The sequence below is a fragment of the Lemur catta genome, chromosome 5 (assembly GCF_020740605.2).
Source record: "Lemur catta isolate mLemCat1 chromosome 5, mLemCat1.pri, whole genome shotgun sequence".
NCBI lineage: Eukaryota > Metazoa > Chordata > Mammalia > Primates > Lemuridae > Lemur > Lemur catta.
In genome coordinates this window covers 64,060,647-64,084,062 of record NC_059132.1, presented here as the reverse complement: position 1 = coordinate 64,084,062, position 23,416 = coordinate 64,060,647, and the positions used below count along the sequence as shown (strand labels likewise).

The window sequence follows — 23,416 nt, the reverse complement described above, 5'->3', positions numbered from 1 at the left end:
AGGGGTATTAAATGTGGAGATCTAAGTCTCAATTCTATTTAGTGATATTGCCTCTCCTTGGACAATGTCATATTTTCTTAATTATATTACCTTTATGTCTTTATATTTGGTAAAACAAGTCTTCTAAGTTTACTTTCCTTCTTTAAAATGATTTGGCATACTTTGACCCTTTTCACTTTCATAATATTTTTAAACCAATTTATCAATGTCCATACAAAAACCTGATGGTATTGTTATTAAAAATGCAGGGGAAGTGGGGACTATTGGTTAATGCGTACAGAGTTTCAGTTTGGGAAGATGTGAAAAGTTCTGGTGATAGATGGTGGTGATGGTTGCACAATAATGTGATGTACTTAATGCCACTGAACTGTACGCTTCAGAGTGGTTGAAATAATAACTTTTATGTTTTGTATATTTTATCACAATAAAAAAATCAGAAAAGATAAAAAGAGATTGCCATTTTATTGACTTTCTTGTTTGTTTGTTTGTTTGTTTTTTGTCTTTTTTTTTGTTTCTTGTTTCTAGGGATAGAGATGGGGTCTCACTGTGCTCAGGCTGGTGTTGAACTCCTGAGCTGCAGCTATCCTCCAGCCTGGGCCTCCCAGAAAGCTAGGATTACAGGCATGAGCCCCTGCACCCAGCCTGACTTTGTTGATAGTTTCTATTTTGTGTTTAGTTTCAATTGCATTAATATCTGCTCTTTGCTTCATTATTTCTTTCCCTAAAGTTCCTGTGGGAGTGAATTAGTTGTTGAAGTAATTGCATGTTATGGCTGCTTAGATTGTTATTCTTAAGCATTTATTTTATTTATATACATGTATTTAAGGATGTCCCTCTAAGTGCACTTCTATCTGCATACTACATGTCTTGATATGTACTATTTTTATTAACATTTATTTCAAAATAGTTCCTAATTTTGATGGTGATTTCTTCATTAAACCATGAATTATTTAGAAGTATATTTATTGTTTTGCAAATAAATACACTTTTTAATTTTTATGTTTTGATCTCTGGTATAATTTTATTACTGTGAAATAATAGCATGTATCTAACCTGTTATATTTTTGGAGACTTGCTTTGTGGTCTGGTAAAATGTCAAATTTGAGATAATTCCATGTGTGTTTGAAAAAAGTGCAAATCCTGGAGTTGATGTGTGCACCGTTCTCTAAATATGAATGTTATGTGAATTGCATTACTTTGTCTGATGGTTATTTTTCTATTTATGTTTTTCATTAGTTTTCAGAGAAGTATATTGTGCTAAAATATTCCACTATAATTGTGGTTTTATCAGTTTCTCCTTTTACTTCCATCAAATCTGTCCCCCCCCATCTTTTGATGTTCTAGAAGCAAGAAATTCTGGATATAGCATGATTTATGTAGTATGATTTGGAAATACCAGGCACTACCTCCAAGTGAACAACTGTGACAAGAAAAGCCTAGGAGAAAATGAAAAATCTGACTTTAATTTATACAGGCTTTAGAATATTCATTGGGACTTAAGAGAAATACTGTTACTTAGACATAACTTTTACAAATTTCCTTCCTCAAAAGAAATGAGAAAAATATAATTCAAATGTATATTTTTTTCTCATGAGCAACTCTGGATAACGGTTGAGGAGAAGCTGTAGCAGAGGTTCTAACTGTCTGCTTTAAAATGGGCCTGATTCCATACACTCAGCCTGACCTAGAGACGGCTGATGCTATAGTCTCCCAAACTGCATCCTAAGAAACCCACATTCCATAACCACTCTGAGAGGAGAGAGACACTTGGAACTGGTTTGACTAGAATTTCAGCTTCATGCGTGGGTACACCTTTGCCTCCTAATTTACAATGATGAGGTTAATGAATCATGCAGCCTCAATTTAAAGAGGATGTTTCTTTAGCAGCTTTTTCACTTGACCGATTTGTTTTCTTAAATAGTTACTATTAATACTGGGCTACATGATAAAAAAAAAGAGAAGTCCAAATGCAAGGGTTCTTAGCCTGGGGCAAAAAGTCATTAATAATTTTGTGAATTCCCTGGAATCGACATATTAAAGCTTGTCTAGAGGCAATAGACCTGATAACTAAATAATCTATGTGGAGAAATATATCACGTGACAGAAATTGAGCAGAGTTGCAGATAAAAGAAATGAGATCTCCAAGCGTCAGTTTCCCCATCTACATGGGGACTAAAACACACTTCACCTAGTTTTTAAGCATTAAATCACATAATGAGTATAAGACATTCAGTCCAGTTCTTGCATAAGAATCGTAGTTTTTCTTAAGAAAGCAAGTAAGGCCCAGGATCACCAAGTTTCTGAGTAAATTAAAGGGGAAAAAAGATTTTATGGGTTAATGTAATTGGTGGAATAAGTAAATAAATAGCCCCTACCCCCCGTAAAGGTTTTCTTTGGATGAGTGTCATGAGTGGATGTACACTTTGAATTCTTGACTTTGACAAACTAAATGTTTTTAGTAGAGTTTCTATAACCCATCATAAGTAACAGAGTAACAAGTACTGCTGTGGTTCCATGGTGTAATGGTTAGCACTCTGGACTCTGAATCCAGCAATCCGAGTTCAAGTCTCGGTGGGACCTGCTTTGGGCTTTAATTCCCTGGAGGAAAACGCTTTTGACATAAATTACTGAAATCAATTTTGTACCTGATATCTCCTGTGAATTCCTGCAAGTACCCACAGATCTGCATCTAGGTGAAGAGCCAAGATAGAATTCCACTTCTGTATAATACAATTTATTTTATGGGTAAGAAAAGAAGCGTCAGAAGTAAATACAAGAGAAAGATGACAAAAACTGTGATCCCCTGAGACTAGAAAAGTAACTCTAATAGAAGGTAATCATTGACCCATATAATGCTAATCTTCTGTGCACATCAAAAAAATCGTTTCAAATTGTTAAATATTTCAAACATGGGAAGTAATTCTAATGGCATTGGAGGTACCAGTTAATAACAATTAATAGCAAGGATCTTTACCCAGGACCTCTATTCCTTTTCAATGCTACATACGTAATGGGTTCTGGTGTGAATACACTTTGACACAAAATACATCTTAGCTGAATATAAAATTCTTGACTCACATTATGTTTCCTTAAATATCTTGTAGGTGTTTCTCCACTCTCACAACATTGGATATTTCTCTAAAGAAGGCTACTTCTCATCTTTCTGTCTTCTGGACAAGAAGTTATAAGCCTCGGAAGCTACTATTTGTGAAGCACACATAAACACTTTTGTCATCTGAACATGATGGAGGAAGTAGGAAGCGCTGATAAAAGAATCTGTTCTGGGGTCTCTATGGAGGAGAACTGAGGTATTAATTCCTACTAATGCAAAATTCGGGCAAATTTGTGACTCTTTGCTTTGTAATGTTAAAAAAAAATCTCAGTTCCTTCTAGCACATGTAGCATAACTACAATCTCTCTCCATCTCTGGGGCCAAGATAGTTTTTTACCCTTCTCTCAAACCAGTCTTGGACTCTGTTCCCAAGAGTCTTTTCAGTATTAGGTTCTGGTGTCCAGTGGCTGATAAGGTCTAATATGTTGGGAAGCTCTTTGTAAACTGTTAAGAAACATTCCACTCAAAAACAGACAAACTCCCATGGACTGATGAGCACCAGACTCCTTGCATCACACAAACACCAACACCCCATGGGCAGCAATATCCTACCCCAGGCTAAATCCAGGAGGTTAAATTGTACCACTTCATGGCCTCGTCACCACAGAGAATAAAGCCAAGAACAGTGAACCAACTCTGAATGATAGAGGTAGGTGGCGATGTTAACCTCCAGCCCAGGCAGAAGCAGACTGGTACAGCTGCTGTGTGCGAAGCCCTTGGAGCCAAAATCAAGAGACATTCATGTTCATGATCTGCTGCCCCTCTAGCTCTGAGATCTTAGCCATTCATATATATTTGAACTTCCATGGACCTTCTGATCTGTAAAACGAATATGTTGTGAGATCTGCGAATTTTAAGACATGTACGAGATCTGTCCGGAAAGTATCAGCCATGTAATAGGAAAAATAGAGACATTTATTGAAGATGATACAAGATACAAGAAACACTCTGCATAGGACAATGATGCCTCAATCCCCTTCAAAGTAGGCACCTTGGGGCCTCACACAGTTCTCCCAGCATCTCTTAACCTAACCTGTACACGTTCAATATTCTCAGGTGTTCCAGTTGTTTCAGGCCTTCCAGAACATGGATCACTTTCAACAGATTTTTTGACCACCTTTGAAGCATTTGTGCCACACTTACATTTGCACTAGACTCAGTGCATCATCCCCAAAAGACTTCTGAATTATCCAAATAGCTTCTGCAGAGAAATGTCCGAGCTCAACACAAAATTTGATGCAGATTCCTTGCTCTACTCTTTCATTTTGAATGCAATGGCCACTCAGTACACATGCTCACTCAATAGTTTCTAGCCCCCACTGACCAGTACCGTGAAGACGTCATTGTTCGCACATGTGCATTCCAGTCCACTGTCCTTGGCTGCAGGTTACATCTATGTCGTGCCAACCATTTGTTATATTAAAAATGGCTGGATAGCTTCCGGACAGACCTGGTAAAGCCTTTGGAATGGTGGTGTGTAGTAAGTACTTGAGAAATAGGACCTGCTATTTATCATTTTTGGATACTAACAAATCTAACCTTGAATCTGCTAACAACCTAATAATTCTGAGAGTGCCCTCTGTGGAATATATGAAACCTGGATTCACAACCCTGCCTGGAAGTCCTCAGTTAAAATACCATTACACTGTGCGGCATTTAGTAGTTTCTTCATCTGTGAAATGGAGATAAAAGTATGATGTGGTTTGCCCTTAACTCACATCTTAGACCATCCTTAAGTGTTCCATGAAAATCACCTGTCAGTATCACTACTTTTTATGACCCTGACTGCCTTGAGTTGACCCGTAGTTAAGGAGGGTACCATGGTCCTATTTAGAAAGGCAGAGGCCGCTGAAGTCTGATAGGAAGATATGTCAGATTCACTGTTGGCTGCGATCTAAGGAATTAAATCCTCCACAGGTGAAGCCAATTTTGAAGTAAACCCAAGAGAAGGTAGTCTCCATTGATTGAGGAAAGCGGATGTTTGTTACCTTAACCTGCAGGTGGAAGAGTGGATAGGTTTTGGTTAAATTAGCTGGGAAAACCGAAGGAAAGTCTTGCAACGTTTCTGGGAAAACCGTAGCCGGCAGGATTCGAACCTGCGCGGGGAAACCCCAATGGATTTCAAGTCCATCGCCTTAACCACTCGGCCACGACTACCTGTCTCCCAACCTGACCTCCATATGAGGGAAGAGGTAAACCACGAGTAAATGTGTGGTGCATTTGGAAACAGTAGTTCTGGCAATAAAGAATTTCATAATTCTGTCCAGGCCTCTCCCACACGAATGCAAGAGCTGGCCCAGAGTAAACTAAGAACCAGTAAATAGTGTTGCATTTCAGAAAAGGGCCCCTAACAAGCAACTCAAACTTCCTGGGTGCTGGAGTTTGTCCACTAGCTGCTAATATCCACAGACACGCATGTTTGTTGACACCTAATTCCCAGGAACCCAAAGAAAGGGAGTCTTGAGTTGAGTGTTCGCTCCAAGCAACCTCCAGCTTGTAAATGCCAATAGGGGGAGGAATGAAGGGAACATGCAAAAATGGGGATCATCTGCGTTTACTTACAGAGTTTAAATCAGGAATCCCTTCAGTGGCATTCAACTGACTTGTCCTTCCAAAGGAACGGTTACTGATGGGGTGATAGACCCGGAGGAGGGAACTGGTTTCTGTCCTAACTGTAAGATACGATGCTGGGGGCAAGTCTCTGACCTTCAGGGAAAGATTACTCCAGTTGGTTCAGGTGAGGTACTCGAGATCATTTCCAAGAGATGGAAACCCTCGGCCACCCGAGCCCGGGGAAAAGGAAAGAACTCAGAAAAAGGTTTTCAAGGATCTTGACTCAGCAAGAGGGCATCTCTGTCCCGCCTAACACAGAAAAGCTCAAAAAAGAGATGAAAACACTTAAATGTCAGAAAAAATTAAGCTACATTAATAGTGTTGATTATTGCGTCAGAGATTACAGTATGTGGTTTATTAGACTGAGATAAAAAGGGGAACTTGAATAAATTCTCTTTTACAGAAATGTCAGAAAAATATCTCCGAATTCCGCAAATGAAAGTGGGTCGCCGGGGCAGATACAAAGGGAAGGTGAGTGACTTCTATGACCGAGGCCGGCAATGTCTCTCTGACAGTGAAAGCTCTCCCACATTTGTTTTCTCTTTAAAACAATAAGAATAACGTTTCCTTCACTGTATCCTTGCAAATATTATTTGGTCTCACTACTATGGCACTTGCTATATATCCCCATTTAGGCTTATAAAGGCTTTATAACCTTTGACGCAGTAAACTCATTTTGAAGTTCATTGTCCTTGAACAGTCTTCCCAATGTGCTGTCCTTGCCCCGCAGTTTGCTCACCTCCTGGGAAATTATGAGGTGTGCAAATTCTTGGGCTTGACTCAGATCAACGGAATCAGAAACTGGGGTGGTGGGGATAGGGCGATGATGTCTAGCAGTCTGTTTTAACAAGCCATCCAAGTAGTTCTGATGCCCACTGAAGTTTGAGAACCCAATATCCTAGACAAATAATCTTAACCAAAGGAAAAAATGTACTGCACAAAAATCTTCTATTTCTAACTATGATAGTGAAAAATAGATATTAAAAATGGATAAATTTTTGGCTCCTTCTCCCTAATAGATAATCACAAAGCTACTAAAAACATGTTGGAAGACTGTAATTGCTCAGGCAAAACGTTTATGATATATGTTCACTGACAATAGCAGGATGCAATAAGCATGACTTCATCTATGCAAAATTTTTAGATATAAAATCCTAGAAGGAAAAGACGAATACTCCAAAATATTGCCAGTGCTGGTTTCTGGATTGTGGGATTATGGGTTAATTTTTGTTCAGTTTTCTACAGTGTGAAATAATCATTTTCATCCAAGTTTTATGAGTGAATTAGCGGAACTATGTATTTTATTAATTGGGTATTTATTGATGTTGCTTATGAGTTGACATTTGCTTGAAGTAGACCTTGGACTAATCAACTTATCTTGTTCAATGCACTCCACAGTGAATACATGCATCTTGAACTTGTTTCTCAAATTACCAGTGCTCCTCAGATATTGTTAGAATTAATGAAGATTTTTCCTCTCCTTCTTGCCTGCTGATGTTTAACTTAATTTTTTTATTTTAAAAGTCATTTTGAAAGGACACTGGGATAGAGAACAGTTTTATGAGTCTTTTATATTTAAAGTATAAATTTTTACTCTTTTAAGGTTTGGGGAACATTTTATTTGAGGTCTGCTTTATAATTTATTTCTGCATATACATGCAGAAAAAGTTTTAAAATACATGGTACGCCCTTTAAATCAAATGGTTGTGAGTTTTCCAAAAGACTACCAATGCTTTAATAAAAATGTTAGAAATGTTCTGAATCTATTTATTCAGAGATTGAATGATGCATTCTTATTCTTGATTATCCCATGTCTCCAGCCATCAGTGATTACACAGTTGATCTATCTGGATACAGATAAAAGAAAAGTATTTTATTTTGAATTACACCTAATTCTTAGAAGAAATATAAGATTTTTCTGACTGACATCTTAATGAAACTGAACACTATTTAAAAGAAGCACTTTTGGGGGACTTACAGTTTAACTTTATGAACAAACCCAGGCCATTTTTCCTGCATTTTCAAGGTGTATCAACTGCCTTGAATCTCACCAAAAACCTATTAAATATTTTGCTGTTCATCGAATGGGGAACGGTGAACCTTTGAATTTTGGCATGAAGTGGACAAATAGTTAATGCCAGGATGTGCTAATCAATTTTTCCCTGGTTGCATATTCCATATTTATGGATTACTCTTCCTGGTACATAGAAAAACAGCAGTTTTTTTTCTTACTGACAAATATTGGATGACAATTGCTATCCCCTTTTAAGGCGTACTGATGGCATATATTGCTTACCAGTTTAGTTTCATAAATAGCTACCTGAGAACAATGTTTAACCATCCGTGTTTAACCATCTTGTTGATTTTGCTTCTGTAGGCCATGTAGAAATAATCCTAAAGGCACCAATTGTGTCCATGATAAAAGAACAGAGAATGTCAGCTAAGATATCTAGGCTATGCTCTAAATGTAATTCTCAGATGCCGTGTGAGCTTGGACATTTCTCTTAGCCCCTCATTTGTGATGTGAGGACTAAATGAGAATGAGGATATTTGCAAAATGTAAAGTATTATATAATGACTAGGATTATTTTGTTAAAAGTGTATCCTGGAATGTATTTCATATCAGCATTATAGAAATGTACTTCAGTCATTCTATCAATTACAGAAGCATCCATTATATGGATTCCTTTTTTTTTTTTTTTTTTTTTTTTTTGCGGCAGAGTCTCTCTCTATCGCCCCGGGCAGAGTGCAGTGGTATTATCATAGGTCCTTGCAACCTCCAACTCCTGGCCTCAAGAGATCACCTCAGCCTCCTGAGTAGCTGGGACTACCGGCGCGGACCACCAAACCCGCTCATTTTCTCTATTTTTGGTAGAGACAGGGGTCTTGCTCTTGCTCAGGCTGGTCTCAAAATCCTGACCTCAAGCGATTCTCCCGCCTCGGTCTCCCAAAGTGCTAGGACTACAGGCGTGAGCTTCCGAATTTTTTTTTTTTTTTTAATGATGGTTATTTCGAGTTTTCCCAACTAGTTGCTGTAATTCAAAATTCTGCAGCGAATGTTACAGCTGTCCCAGTTGTAGGGTGTATCTCCTTCATCCCCATCAGAAGCTGACAGAGCAGGAAGCTTGGTCTCTGGGACTGTCTTTGGCTTAGTCTCCTTCCATGAGGCCATCGGAATAAGGGGTCCTCCTAGTTTTGAGGATAAAATGTTACTTGTCAGCTTGCCGCAACTTCATGAATTTCATATGATATCGAAAATGAGAGACATTGACAGCGAATACACTTTCCAGTAGAAAATTTGCCCTTTTGAAGAGCGCTAAAGTCCAGGACAGCTACTTATGCCAATAATCAGTGTGATTTTCACGTAGTCGTGGCCGAGTGGTTAAGGCGATGGACTAGAAATCCATTGGGGTTTCCCCGCGCAGGTTCGAATCCTGCCGACTACGCTGTTCTTCCCTTTGGAAAGGGAAACTATTACCGGATTGGGTTGAGAATCTCATAGTGTCTCCCAGGGAGAAAACCGTGGTTGTTCACCAACCTGACAAGGCTTTCTCTGCTTTTATATGGACCCACTAAAAACACTTCACATACTTCCCAAAAATTGTATTGGTGTTTTCTTTACCCCCAAGAAGAGTCCAAGGATTGATGATGCCTTCGTGTTTGATGCAATCAAAATCCTGGTGTTTGTTTTGAGACATAGTCTTGCGCTGTCACCCCAGCTAGAGTGCAGTGGTGTCATCATAGCTCACTGCAACCTCAAACTGAGCTCAAGCGATACTCCTGCCTCAGCTTCCAGGGTAGCTGGGACTACAGGCTAGCGTCACCATGCACGGCTAATTTTTTTATTTTTAATAGAGACGGGTCTCGCTCTTGCTCAGGCCAAAATCCTGTTTTGAAGGCAGTCTTTCCTAAATAAAAAGTTAACAGAAGTATTTGTGTCTCCACAGAATTGTTCCTTCATCAGGGATCTTCTCCAGTCATGTGTGTCCTCGTTCACATAAAAAAGGAGGTGCCAGGAAATCCAGGATCAAATACAAGAAAGGCAAGACTCATAGCTACGGTCACCACGACGCGAATCTAAACTAGGCATTAATGAGCAAACCACTACACAAGTATAAAAGTTAAGCAAAGCAATTTTCATTGTAACCCAATAAAAAAAAGAATGGATGACGTCACACTGGATGGCTTGTCTTGGAGTCCAAGACGGTGGTGAAGCGAGAGGGACTAAAAACCTCAAAATGAGGTTGTGACTTATTCTGAGCACAGAAACAGCCCCAGCTCAGACGCAGAATCGTATTGTGTGATTAACAACTATGGGTTAATCTGTCGACCAAAGAAATGCTAATCACAGCTGAGTACCTTCCTAGGAATTCCTAGGGTCAGTCGCTGCCTTGGCAATTTAGTGGAACTTGTCCTCACTTCTTGCCATGCTACGTCCTCTTTTTTATTTTTGAAGTTTGTTAGACCTGCCATTCTTCTTTTCTCATATCTGATATCAGTTACTTATGTCTTGTTTCTTTATTATTTTATCAGTTTATCCAAGGATTTAGCAATTTTATTAGTTTTTTTTCCAAATAAAATTTTGCCTTTGTTGGTCATCTCCACTTTGTGTTTCTATTTTATTGCATTTAATCAGCCATTTTCTTATTTCCCTCCCTAAGATTTCTTTGGGTAAAATTTGCTAATCTAATTTCTTCCAGTGGATTTTAGATCATTGATGTTCAGCTTTTATTTCATTTTTATACATGTATTTAAGAGTTTAAGCATCCATCTAAGTGCATCTTTGGCTGCACAAAACATATTTCATAAGTATTATTTTCAATATCATTCTTTTCAATATATTTTAGTCATCATTTAGATATTTCTTTGAACCATATGCACATTTTTTATCTTTCAAACATAACACAATTTTCAATTGTTAATTGATATCCAGCAAAATATATTGTGACTAGACACTAGTATTTACCTCTCAGAATTATTAGAATCTCTCCTATTGCCCTGTTTTAACCACATCCATCTCCTTCCTACATTCTCTCCCTAACACCAGAAAACTACAAATTGGTTCTCTACTTCTATAAGTTTTAGTCATTTCCAGAGTGTTATATAAATGCAGTTATACAAAATATAACATTTTGGGAACTGGCTTCATTTCAGCATAATTCCCTGGAGATTCATCTAAGTTGTTGCATGTATCAATGGTCCATTCCTTTTTATTGCTGAGCAGTATTCCATGGTATGGATATAACACAACTATTTCATCATTCACCTGGTTGTTTGGTTAACAAACCATTTGTCTAAGTTGTTTCCAGTGTTGGGATATTATGAATAAAGATGTTGTGAAAAAAATCATATATAGATTGTTGTGGAAACATAAGTTTCTATTTCTCTAGGATAAATGCCCAAGAACACAATTGCTGAGTCACATGGTAATTTCATATTTAGTTTTATAAGAAACTGTCAATCTGTTTTGCAGAGTAGCTGTACCATTTTACATTCCCACCATTAGTGTATGAATGCTTTTTATTTTAGCCATTCTGATAGGTGTGTAGTGATATCTGGTGGTTTAATTTGCATTTCCATAGTGGCTAATGATGTTGAGAATTTATTCATTCGCTATATATTATATTGCCTCATCAATAAAATGTCTCTTCGTGTCTTCTATTCATTTTCTAATTGGATTGTTGGTTTATCTGTTGAGTTTTGAGAATTTTGTATATACTTACTGTCCTTTATCAGATACATGGTTTGCAAATATTTTTTCCCAATTTTTAGCTTGTTCCTTCAACCTCTTAATGGGATCTTTTTTGCAGAGTAAAAGTTTTAAATTTTGATGAGGTCCAACTTATGGATTTTTTCTTTTAATGATTGGGCTCTTGGTATCAAGTCCAAGAATTCTTTGCCTGACCTTAGATCCTGAAGATCTTCTCTTATGTTATTTTCTAAAAGTTTCATTGTTTTACATTTTTAATTTCTGTCTGTGGTTCATTTTGAGCTAGCTTTTGCATAAGCAATAAAATTTAGGTCAATATGGGTTTTTGTTTTTGTTTTTGCTTTTGCCTACAGATGTCCAATTGTTCTAGCACCATTTGTTGAAAAGTCTATCCCTTCTCCATTGAATTTTTTTTCCCGCTGTTGTAAAAAATCAGTTGGGCTTATTTATATGAGTCAGCATATATTTTTAAGAGAAAGAAATAGCCAAGACAAACACTGTATATAACTTTGCTATCATTCATTTAAAAATAAATAGTGGAATGAATGTTATACATGCATATAACTTTAGAAAGTTATACAAAACTCATATCACTGTGGAAAGAAACTGAACAGCTAGAGCACGTGAGTAGAAAAGAGATTTTATTTTTCATTGTATATACTTCCATATCATTTGAGCTTCATATCATGATTATTATTTTAAAATATTTTAAGTATTAAAATTCTTAATATAAAAAGACAATAAACTTTATTATCAGTTGATTACATCTTTTTATTAGACTTGGTTTTCCAGTCACAGAGAAGAAAAGGATTTTGCTATCTTTATGTAGCATTTATATTTGACAGTTCTTTACTTACTCCATAAACAGGCTGGGTTTACATGAAACAAGCATAGAATTCTAGATCTACCTCACTCAGGCAGATGAAAATATGAGTGTATTAGGAGATATAAGGAATAAAATTAGTGTATGAAAAAAGGAAATCCCTGAAAAAGTAACAATTCTATATAGGTACAATGAAAAGCTAACAATTTCACTCCTACCAACTTATATTCTTTTTGAAAGGGCTGCCCTCAAGCAGGATTGTGATTGCAGGAAGCACCAAGGCATCTCTGGAGCTTAGACTTTTCTTAGGGGAAAAGAAAAAGAAGCATCATTAGGACTATGGTTTATTTTTTTCCTGGCTGGTATGAAAGAGCTCCACCACAGGTGAATTAATCACAGGACCATAAAAAAGGGAAAGTTTAGTAAAGAAGAATGTACCACCAGCACCCTTGGGTAGGTCATGTTTCTTTTCAGTTGAAACTGTTATACTAGGGAACAACTTCTTGAGTGGAATAACTCTAGTAGGCAGAATTCCAATCTGCACAGGGAGATCCCAGACGACTTCTATTTCATTGCCTTAACCACTTGATCATGACTACACAAAAGAGTACTGCATTTTAAAAATAAAATAGTATACTGAAATTTAGCCCTCCTTAAAAGATCAAATCACAAACCACAAGGTGTATTTACAGTGTTTCCTAGTCCTCATTGTTATTTAGATGACTGTCATTTTGTTGCACCAAATTGGTGAGTAACACTTTAACCTCAAGACTGGAAAGACTCTGATGGGTTGTTGAAATGAGACCAGTGTTTTGTTCTGTCAGCTTCTTTTTTTTCCTTTTTATCCCTGTAACTACCTGGAGAACTGTTTTGTCAGCTTCTGATGAGAATTCATGAGATACATCCCACAACTTGGACAGATTTCAACATTCCCTTCAGAATTATATGCATTAACACAAAGGTAAACAAGGCAAAGAGCATGGCCCCTGCCCCTGTGTTCATGTCCATTATGACCCTATAAACATGCAAATAATAGCCCACACAAGGAGGAGAGTTTGAAGAAACTGCTTACAACTGACAGCATAATGGAAATGATAAAGTGGAAAGCATAAATAACATTGAAATCTGCAATTTTTAGGTAGATGGGACTTGACGATGCTAATTGAAAGAAAGTGCTGGCCGATATCTTTTCATATACAAGAAGCAGCTTGTGGAACTAGATCTTTAAAGTGGTGTGTGTGTGTGTGTTCTCAGAATATAGTAAAATATGAAAGAAAAAAATAAAGATAAGTTTGACAATACCCTTAGCTTCAAGGCCCTGGACTAGGCAAGGCTTTGAAAGTTATTTGATCTAGGTAGACATGTGCTTGTCTTATTTTACTTATTTTTTATGTTCATGATTCATTGATAATTTTTTAGTAATCAGGTTTCCACAGAAGGGACCAGTTGTTTCATTGTATGTTTTTTTAATTTTAAAATTTTGTTTCTAATTGGCACATAATACTTATACATATTTACAGGGTAGAGTGTAATGTTTTGATACATGTATACATTGTATAATGATCAAGTTATGGTGTTTAGCATATCCATTTTCTCAAACTCTTATCACTTCTCTGTGGTGAGAACATTCAGAATCCTTTCGTATAGTTACTTTGAAATATCATTATAACATTATGTATTGTAGTCAACTGACTGTGCTATAGAATACCAGAACTTATTCCTCCTATGTAATTGTAATTTTATACCAGTTGGCCAATCTTTCCCCATCATCCCTTTCTCCCTACACTCCCCAGCCTCTACAAACCACTATTCAACTCTGTACTTCTTTTTTAGATTTCACAAATGAGTGAGATCATGCAGTATTTGTCTTTCTGTTCTCTGGCTTATTCCACTTAATATAAGGTCCTCCAGGCTCATCCATGTTGCCACAAATGACAGAATTTCATTCTTTTTTATGGCTAAGTAGTATTCAATTTTGTATTTATATCACATTTTCTTTATACATTTGTCTGTTGATGGGCACTTAGATTGATTACCTATCTTGGCTATTGTGAATAATGCTGCAATAAACATGAGAATGCATATATCTCTTCTACATACTGATTTTATTTCCTTTGGACAAATACCCACTAGTGGAATTGCTGGATCATATGGTAGTTCTATTTTTAGTTTTTCAAGGAACCCCCATACTGTTTTCCATAATGGCTGTACCAAACATGTGCCTATTTTGGTCTATGAACATCAGAAATATACATGGGCATGACAGTGAGCATAGCAATTTCCAGCACAGCTTTCTTCTCTGTTATAGTGCTGAGTGTGGCTTTGTCATTGGAAAGACAGATGTTGAGCTCATATGAGACAAACCTGTTACATGAGTTAAAAAGGATTTTTTTGAAACCCATGTATCTTTTCACAATCAATTTGTTTGTTTCCCAAAACAACAATATGGAACTAGCAAATTCTTCTTCTTCCTATTCAAGTAAAAAAGTTATTAAGAAAGAGCTTCTTAACTTATTTTTTGGCTCAAAATTCCATGATAAATAAAATAAAATTTATTTGCCCTCTCACAGAGAGATGCCCCGACACAAAACTAACAATTGTGGAAACTATGTCAGGAAGTTAACAAATACCATTAAAGGCTATAAACAATAGGCTGAGAACCCTCTATATTTAAGAATGTCCTTTATGTCACATTACCTAAATTTCATTAATAAATTTTGCCATTACTAAACCGTAATTAAGCACACAGTTGCTAAAGAAATATCTTTTTTTTAATTTCAAAATTTTTATGGGTACAAATGTTTGGGTTACATCAATTGCATTTGCACTACCCAAGTCAGAGCTACAAGTGTGCCCTTCCCAGACCGTGCATACTGCACCCATTAGGTGTGAATTTAACCATTCCCCCCTCCCCCCTCCCACTTGCCCATCCCCAATGAATGCTACTTCCATATGTACATATAAGTGTTGATCAAGTAGTACAAGTTTGATGATGAGAAATGTCTTTGAAATGTGGCTGTATGAGTAATTAACCTCAATGTTGTAAACTAGGAGGCCAAAAGGACACCCATGCTTAAAGCTGAGATCCTAGTCAAACCAGTTCTTTGAGTTTCTCTCTCTTTCTCAGAGGGCTCAGGTGGTATAGGTTCCTCACAAAACACGTTTGGGACACTGGAATGAGACATAATGTAGGTTCAGTAGAGTGGAATGGAATCCTGTTCTTTTTAAACCAGACAGTGATTGGAACCTCTACTTTAGCTATTTTTCAATCCTTACTCTAAGATCTCCACTAAGAAGCCCTTGATTTGTGATATTCTCCCTTTCTTGTTGAGGAAGGAAGCATGCAAATGGAAGGCAGATGCTAGACAACATTAGTTCTCCTACCTAATGAATATTTGAAACTTGTGTTTTCACTGAGTGTTTACTGCAACTGCCACTTAGAGGTGGATCTTTCCATTTCAGAGTCATAGATGTCTCATAAATAGCATTTTTATTTAGGATATTCTGTTGCTTTTGAAAGACTAACAGATATAGCAAAAGAGATATGAAAGCTTCTTAAGATGTATAAGGAAAATGATGGATTAATTATGCTTATCTCTTTTTACTTTTTGATATGGCTACTAGAGAAATTTAAATTACACCTGTAGGTCACATACATTTCTATTGGAAATGTACAGCTGCTCTTGAGTTTCTCTCTGAATATCAAAATGACTGAAGTGAATTGTGGCTCTATCTAGCAAGTCTCTACTTCCTTATTTATTTCTATGTTTCAATTTCTGTAACACTGGTTTTTGTGATACTGTCCACCAGTGTGTGTCTTGGTTTGATGTTATTTTCATTGTTTATAAGACACCCTGGTAGTAAGAACCCTTCTAGAGTTCCTACAGCTTTATTCAGAAACTATATTACACATATGCTCTACAAAGCAAAATTCTGCATAATGATCAGTCCTAACTCAGGGTCTCTGCCCCAGTCCCAGAACCTGAGCTTGGGTCTCTATGGGCTTGTCCAGAAGAAAGCATCCAGAATGAGAGGAGCCAGACACAGAATCGCATTATGTGATTAACAACTATGGATTAATGTATCAACTAAAGGAATGTTAACAACAATTGAATACCTTCCTAGAAATTCCTAGGGGAATTCATCTATTTCTGCCTTGGAATCTTAGTAGAGCTTGTTCTCACCTCTCTTGAGCACATCTTTAAAGAGCTGTGGTACTTTATGTTACCTCATGCAAAAATGTTTTTAATAATTTTTCATAAACATGATGTTAGCCCTCTTCCTTGATCAAATACCAGATCCCTTCTTTAATGTGTCTTGTTAGAACTATAAAATATAATAAACTACCAACATAAGAGATCTTCTCTAATATATCTTTATGAACAAATTTTTATTTCAATTTCTGTACATAGGTGTCAGGTGAGAAACTTTCCTCAACTCTATTATAAGGAATTGTGTCCACAAAAGGGTCTTCTTAACATTTCATTAGCTTTCACATTCTAGAATTCTATTAGATTGTTTCTCAGAATCAAAACAACCAGCATGCTGGATGTGGGAGGGAGAGGGAGAAGTGATGGTGACTTTTGCAAAGAAAGATCAGGCTCCTCTGGAAGACCAGCTCTCAGTATCTAGAGTCCTGTTCATCCCGTGACACTGCTCAGCAGAGGATGCCCCGCAGCTTACTGTCACAGCCCCACATGATTTTGAAACTCAATGCTTTTTATTATATTTAATAGCTCTAAAAAGACACATTAAAGAAGGGTTTTGCTATTTGATCGAGGAAGAGGGCTGCTAATACTATGTTTACGAAAAATTTTTAAAAGCAGTTTTGCATGAGGTAAAATAGAGGACCACAGCTCTTTAAAGATGTGCTCAAGAGAGGTGAGATCAAGCTCTACTAAAATTCCAAGACAGTAATAGATGAATTCCCCTAGGAATTCCTAGGAAGCTACTCAATTGTTGTTAACATTTCTTTAGTTGATACATTAACCTATGGTTGTTAATCATATAATGCGATTCTGTGTCTGAACTCGGCCCAGAATGAATAACAACCTCACCTCGTTTTGAATCCTTTTCACTTTACCACCGCCAGTCTGGCGTGACGTCATCGATTCTTTTTTATTGGATTACAAAAAAAAAAAAGCTTTACTTAATTTGTTCAATTGTTTAGTGGTTTGCTTATTAATGTCCAATTTCCAATTTAGATTCCCGTCTTCGCGACCATACCTCTAAGTCTTTGGTTTCACTTGTATTTAATCCTAGATTTCCTGGAATTTCCTTTTCTACGTACAGGAGGATGTACTTGACTGGAGGAGAAGATTCCTGATAAAGGAACAATTCTGTGGAGATGCAGATACTCCCACTAACTTTTTTCTTTAGGAAAGGCTGCTTTCAAAACAGGGCTTTGATTGCAGGAAACACGAAAGCATCCACTGGGCTCTTCTTAGGGGGAAAGAAAACACCAATAGAACTGTGGTTAAAAAAAAAAAAAAAAAGTATACTTTTTCCTTGTTTGGGAAAACCCACGCAGTTTTTTTAGTGAGTCCATAATGGCAGAATGCTTAGTCAGGTTGTAGAACAATCAAGCTTCTTCCGGGGAGACACATGTGAGATTCTCCATGTGGTAATAGTTTCCCTTTCCAAAGGGAAAGACGCCGTAGTCGGCAGGATTCGAACCTGCGCGGGGAAACCCCAATGGATTTCTAGTCCATCGCCTTAACCACTCGGCCACGACTACGTGAACACCATACCGTCTATTGGCATAAGTAGCTGTCCTTAGACGTTAGCACTCTTCAAAAGGGCAAATTTTCTACCGGAAAGTGTATTCGCCATCAGTGTTTTTTATTCTTTGATGTCAGTTAGATGCATATGCTGTTGTGGCAAACTGACAAGTAACACTTCATCTTCAGAACTAGGAGGACCACTTACTCTGATGGCCTCACGGAAGGAAACTAAACCAAAGACACTGTGATGAGGTCTGTTGTATTCTATTGCTGTACTAGGATGGGTCCAGCTAATAAACTGGAACTTCCAATAGCCAATGGCTACTGTGAATGATACTGTAATGGGTTTCAGGCTGTGACTTTCTTCCACTTATTTGCGTCTCAAATGTAAAGGCACAAAACATTATAATGAAAAGGCTCATCAGCATTTTCTCACTATGTCAACCCTCAGCAAAATATGTGTATTTTTTGTGTGTGACTTACTTCTGTTTAAATCTCCATGAAGACTCTGTATCAGTTGTCAATGTTTTACAAAAATACAGAATAGTAGGGTATGGGAATCAATCAGCTAAAATAACTAACATTTCGTTAGTGTACCGAGTTTTGCAAAATGTCTTCATATAAAATACATAACTTTATTTCACACTGTTATCAGCTCTGTAAAGTACTGCCATCCTCACTTTAAAATGAGGAAAATGAGGGGCTCTCAAATACCCACAATTACTGAATATTGGAGTTAGAATATTTCCTTATTTCATCTTATTCCACACCCAGTGCTCTTCCTTTGTGGAAATGGGGGAAAAAAGAAAGCCTCCTTTGATAGTTGAATGGCTTTAGCAAATGTAGCTTTCATCAACATTTCTTTTTTTAAAGAAATTTTATTGTATATATTTAGGGTTTACAACATGATATTATGGGATACAGGTAGATTATAAAATGGTTAGCGAAGCAAATTAACATCTATCATCTTACATGGTTACTTTTTTTGTGATGAGCAGCTAAACTCTACTTATTTAACAAAAATCTGTAACACAACACAGTTTGGTTAACCATAGTCCTCATGTTGTACATTAGATCTTTAGACTTATTCATCCTGTGTATCTGCTATTTTGTATCCTTTGACCTACATTTTCTCATTTCCTCCTTCCACCCACTCCGGGTAACTACTGTTTTATTCTGTCCCTATATTTGACCTTTTTTTTAAGATCCACTTATTAGTGAGATCATGCAGTGTTTTTCTCTCTGTGTCTGCTTATTTCACTTAGTATAATACCTTCCAGGGTCATCTATGTTGTGGCAAATGGCAAGATCTCCTTTTTAAGGCTGAGTAATATTCCATTGTATATGTTTGTGTGTGTGTGTATATATATATTTTTTTTCCCACACGTTTTTTTAATCCATTCATCCACTGATGGACACTTAGGTTTTTTTCCATACCTTGGCTGTTGTGAATAATTCTGCAACGAACATGAGAGTGCAGTTATCTTTATGAGGTGATGATTTTATCTCCTTTGGGCATATTTATAACTAGAAGAGGGATTGCTTGGTCATATGGTAGTTCTATTTTTAATTTTTAAGGAACCTCCATATTATTTTCCATAATGGCTGCACAAATCTACATTCTCACCAACAAACAATTCCCTTTTCTCCACACCTTTTCGTCTGTTATCTCTTATCTTTTTGATAATAGCTATCCTAATGAGTATGAGGTGATATCTCATAGTGGTTTTTTTGCATTTCCCTGCTGATTAGTAGTTGAACATCTTAGTAGTGTTGAACATCTTTCCATATACATGTTGGCTATTTTTTCTTTCTTTTTTTTTTTTGAGACAGAGTCTCACTCTGTTCCCCGGGCTAGCTAGGTGCTGTGGCATCAGCCTAGCTCACAGCAACCTCAAACTCCTGGGCTCAAGCGATCCTACTGCCTCAGCCTCCCAAATAGCTGGGACTACAGACATGCGCCACCATGCCCGGCTAATTTTTTTGTATATATTTTAGTTGTTTGGCTAATTTCTTTCTATTTTTAGTAGAGACAGGGTCTCACTCTTGCTCAGGCTGGTCTCCAACTCCTGAGCTCAAACGATCCGCCCACCTCGGCCTCCAAGAGTGCTAGGATTACAGGCCTGAACCACCACGCCGGCCCATGTTGGCTATTTTTATGTCTTCTTTGGAGAAATGTCTGTTCAGGTCCTTTGCCCATTTTTAGTTGCGTTATTCGGTTTTTTGCTATCATGTTGTAACAATCTTTCATGAATGGCATGAGTGACCTTATAAGAAATGGGAGAGAAATGATCTCTCTCTCCCTCTCCAGTATGTGAGGATGCCGCAGGAGGGCGGCAGTTTGCAAACAGAAAGGGGGCCCTCACCAGACATTGAATCTACCTGCACCTTGATCCTGGAATTCCCCAGCCTCTAGAACTGTAAGTAGTAAATGTTTGTTATTTAAGCCACTCAATCTATGGCATTTGTTATAGCAACCCAAACTAAGACAAATTTCCTAGGCTTCTGTGCAGCTAGGATGGAAGGCATGTACCCTGAGCTTTGCCTACCAGATTTACTACGATAAGACTTCTTTCAGAAGAAATGGAATAAGTCTTATGCAGAGTTGCTCCCTGGTAAAAGTGAAAAAATAGATAGGCAACCTATGCAGGTAGATATCTAAGATTTTAGAGGCAGTAATGGCTTACGGCCTAGCATGGCATTCGACATGGGAGAACATAATTCTGCTAGCAGTTAACACTAGAAAATGCATAAGGAATTAGGATTGGGTACAATACAACAGGTACAATATGAAAGGGTGAATAAACATGCTGAAGCATTTGGAGGGAGAAAACAACAGCTTAAAAGTTATTAATTTGCAGCTAAATGTAGATTACAGTATCAGGGATTTCCTCCGCTCTAAAACAATTTTTAATTTCTTGTGGATCAAGAGCTGGCATAATTCAAAATCAAATTCATATATATACAACTCTGTATATATATGAATATATATAATACAGAGGGTTTCCCATTAACAGAAAGGTGAATGAATGGTGTCATATTTATATTACATAGCAGCTAACATGAAATGAATGAATGAATGGTAGCTACATAGAAGAGTAATGACTAATTTTAGCAATATATTATTAAATGAAGAAAGTAAGACCCATAAGATTATATATAGTCTGACACCCTGTACCTGAAATAAAAATATACAATTTTTAGAAATACTAATAGATAAGATCAAACTAAGGATAGCACTTTGGACTTACTTCTTGAGAGACCCAGTAACTTCTTTGTCTTGCCTTAAGTTGTGACAAATCCAGACATTTACCAGAAAATGAACAAACTTGCAATAGGAAATGGTTTGATGAAGGTAAAATGATCACAGAGACGTCTTAGAATACAATTTTAAAGCTCTGTCTAAGATTTTTATGGGACATATTCAGCATAGACAACAATTCTGCGTCGTGAGGTAACGTCATAGAAATGACCAACAGAACACCACGTAGTTCTAACACTACTTAGAAGATGCATCTGGATATATAATTACTCTGTTGACAGTGCTTCAAGTTTTCATGTGGTGATCCGGCAGTGTTGAAATACTGAGAGAGTTCAAGCAATTCTTTATTTAAAGTACAAATGTATTAATATTTTCACAAATCTTTATTTTTCAGTGGAAAATGAAACACTATAAACTCTGGTGATTGTACCACATAGGCATTATAAAGCCTCATTCTCTCTGGGCAAAAAGATATATCCATGAGGCTCTTTCTTCTTTCTCAGATCTGTTGGGTCCTTTCTCTCCTACATGAAGTGAGTTCACTACATTTTATAAAGCAATAAATCGATAAAAAAAAGTTCAACTCAACTCAAAATTATTATTGGTATCAGAATATCTGTTGTGGGGAGGGGCAGGGAATAGAGTGGAGGAGGTAAGAAGAATGATAGGGCAGGGAGTTAGTGGGACCCTCACACAGCTTGCGCCACACTGAGTTCACGTGAACCGGAGATTCCCTACCAATCATCACTAAAAGAGAAATTTATTCTAAAAAGAGAAAATAATGACCAAAAAAAAAAAAAAAAGTAGGTTCCACCGAGATTTGAACTCGGATCGCTGGATTCAGAGTCCAGAGTGCTAACCATTACACCATGGAACCACGTAGGGAGGCCTGATCTTAGCGCTCCTTCCTGATGAGATATATCCCCATTTGTGAACTCGAGTTGTCTTCCTTTCTAGAGCCTAAGTTTGCATCCCGATTTTCCTTAGCTGCTTCTGTGTCACACGTTCCTTAAGGCTCTTAGTGCAAAACCCAAGAGCAAACCGGTTTCTAGGGACAGATAAGGTAGGTCTATGCCTCCCCGGACTCTTAGAGCCCCTCTGCTTTCTGCAGCTCTCCTGGCCTCCAGCTTCCGGCCGCCAGCCCTCAGCCAGGCTGCCCGACGCAGGGGCCAGGCGGCTCCAACAGGGCATCAGCCGAGCTGCGCTAACAGATTGCGGTATTGGAGGAAAGGTAAGGCTCGCTTCCTCCCGAGCGTTTGTCCTGCATTCTTTCCTCCTAACTTTAGGGGAACTTTTGGAAGTTTAATTCTGTGACATGTAAATTGTGGATGACTTCATCTGAGGCGGCACGCCAACCAGTCCTGGCTGTGGCGGTAGCTGGGGCGGGGAAGGACACCAAGAGATGCTTTCTGCTTCCAGCAAAGGCTCCACCTCGTGGAGACTACGGGGTAAAGCACGATAAAAAGCTCGAATGTTTGCAAAGCAGGGTTTTGTAACTAGCTTCGCACTGATAAAGCTTTGACTTGGTCTCTTTTACTGGCAATAAATGAGCCTCTCCCAAATTCTTCAGCAGTAAAGATTCCCTGGTGTCAAGAATGGGACATGACTTGTCCAGGACTGTCCATTGCCGCCTCAGCAATGATAGGGAAGTGGCAGGGTACAAAAGCGATCCTGGATTGTCAAACCGAAGGGCTGGGGAGGAAAACAGTCTTTACCAAGAATAAATCGCGGGCGGCGGGGGAGAGTCGGGGAGTAAAAAAAGTGTAAATAATCTCAGGATTTGAACCTTCCCAGTATCTCAGGAGAAGTATAGGCATTCTGCCAAAACTGTTTTTATTGTATAAAGATGTCTGATACCATGGACCGAAATTTTTCCAGCCTGAATGAAGCAGCATTGTCACTACGAGGTTGAAACTGGCTCCTGCCGTCAGGGCCGTGTGCTCTGCGACACGAGCGAGCGACTGAGGCCGCAGGAGTGGCAAAGAGAACATCTGCATGTATCTCATTCGCTCCATCTTCTTCCAGCCCCCCATAACCCCCTGATCCACTCACCAGAAAACAAGACAGAATGAAACCCTCCTGCCAAGTGGGATAAATTAAGGTAATTTCCAGGAGCCTCGAGAACAAGAAACTGAGGCTCATAAGCACTTTCAAAATAACCGTGGCCCACTGC

At 37.9% G+C, this 23,416-nt stretch overlaps 5 non-coding genes across 5 annotated transcripts; 2 read left to right on the top strand and 3 right to left on the bottom strand.

The window, feature by feature from the left end:
* Positions 1–2,508: 2,508 nt before the first annotated feature.
* On the top strand, positions 2,509–2,580 carry TRNAQ-CUG. Its single transcript has one exon. It is a non-coding gene; the product is annotated as a tRNA-Gln (tRNA).
* Positions 2,581–5,187: 2,607 nt separating this feature from the next.
* On the bottom strand, positions 5,188–5,269 carry TRNAS-UGA. The gene has a single exon. It is a non-coding gene; the product is annotated as a tRNA-Ser (tRNA).
* Positions 5,270–9,089: 3,820 nt separating this feature from the next.
* TRNAS-AGA lies at positions 9,090–9,171 on the top strand. Its single transcript has one exon. It is a non-coding gene; the product is annotated as a tRNA-Ser (tRNA).
* Positions 9,172–17,913: 8,742 nt separating this feature from the next.
* TRNAS-AGA lies at positions 17,914–17,995 on the bottom strand. Its single transcript has one exon. It is a non-coding gene; the product is annotated as a tRNA-Ser (tRNA).
* Positions 17,996–22,048: 4,053 nt separating this feature from the next.
* On the bottom strand, positions 22,049–22,120 carry TRNAQ-CUG. The gene has a single exon. It is a non-coding gene; the product is annotated as a tRNA-Gln (tRNA).
* Between the last annotated feature and the right edge of the window lie 1,296 nt (positions 22,121–23,416).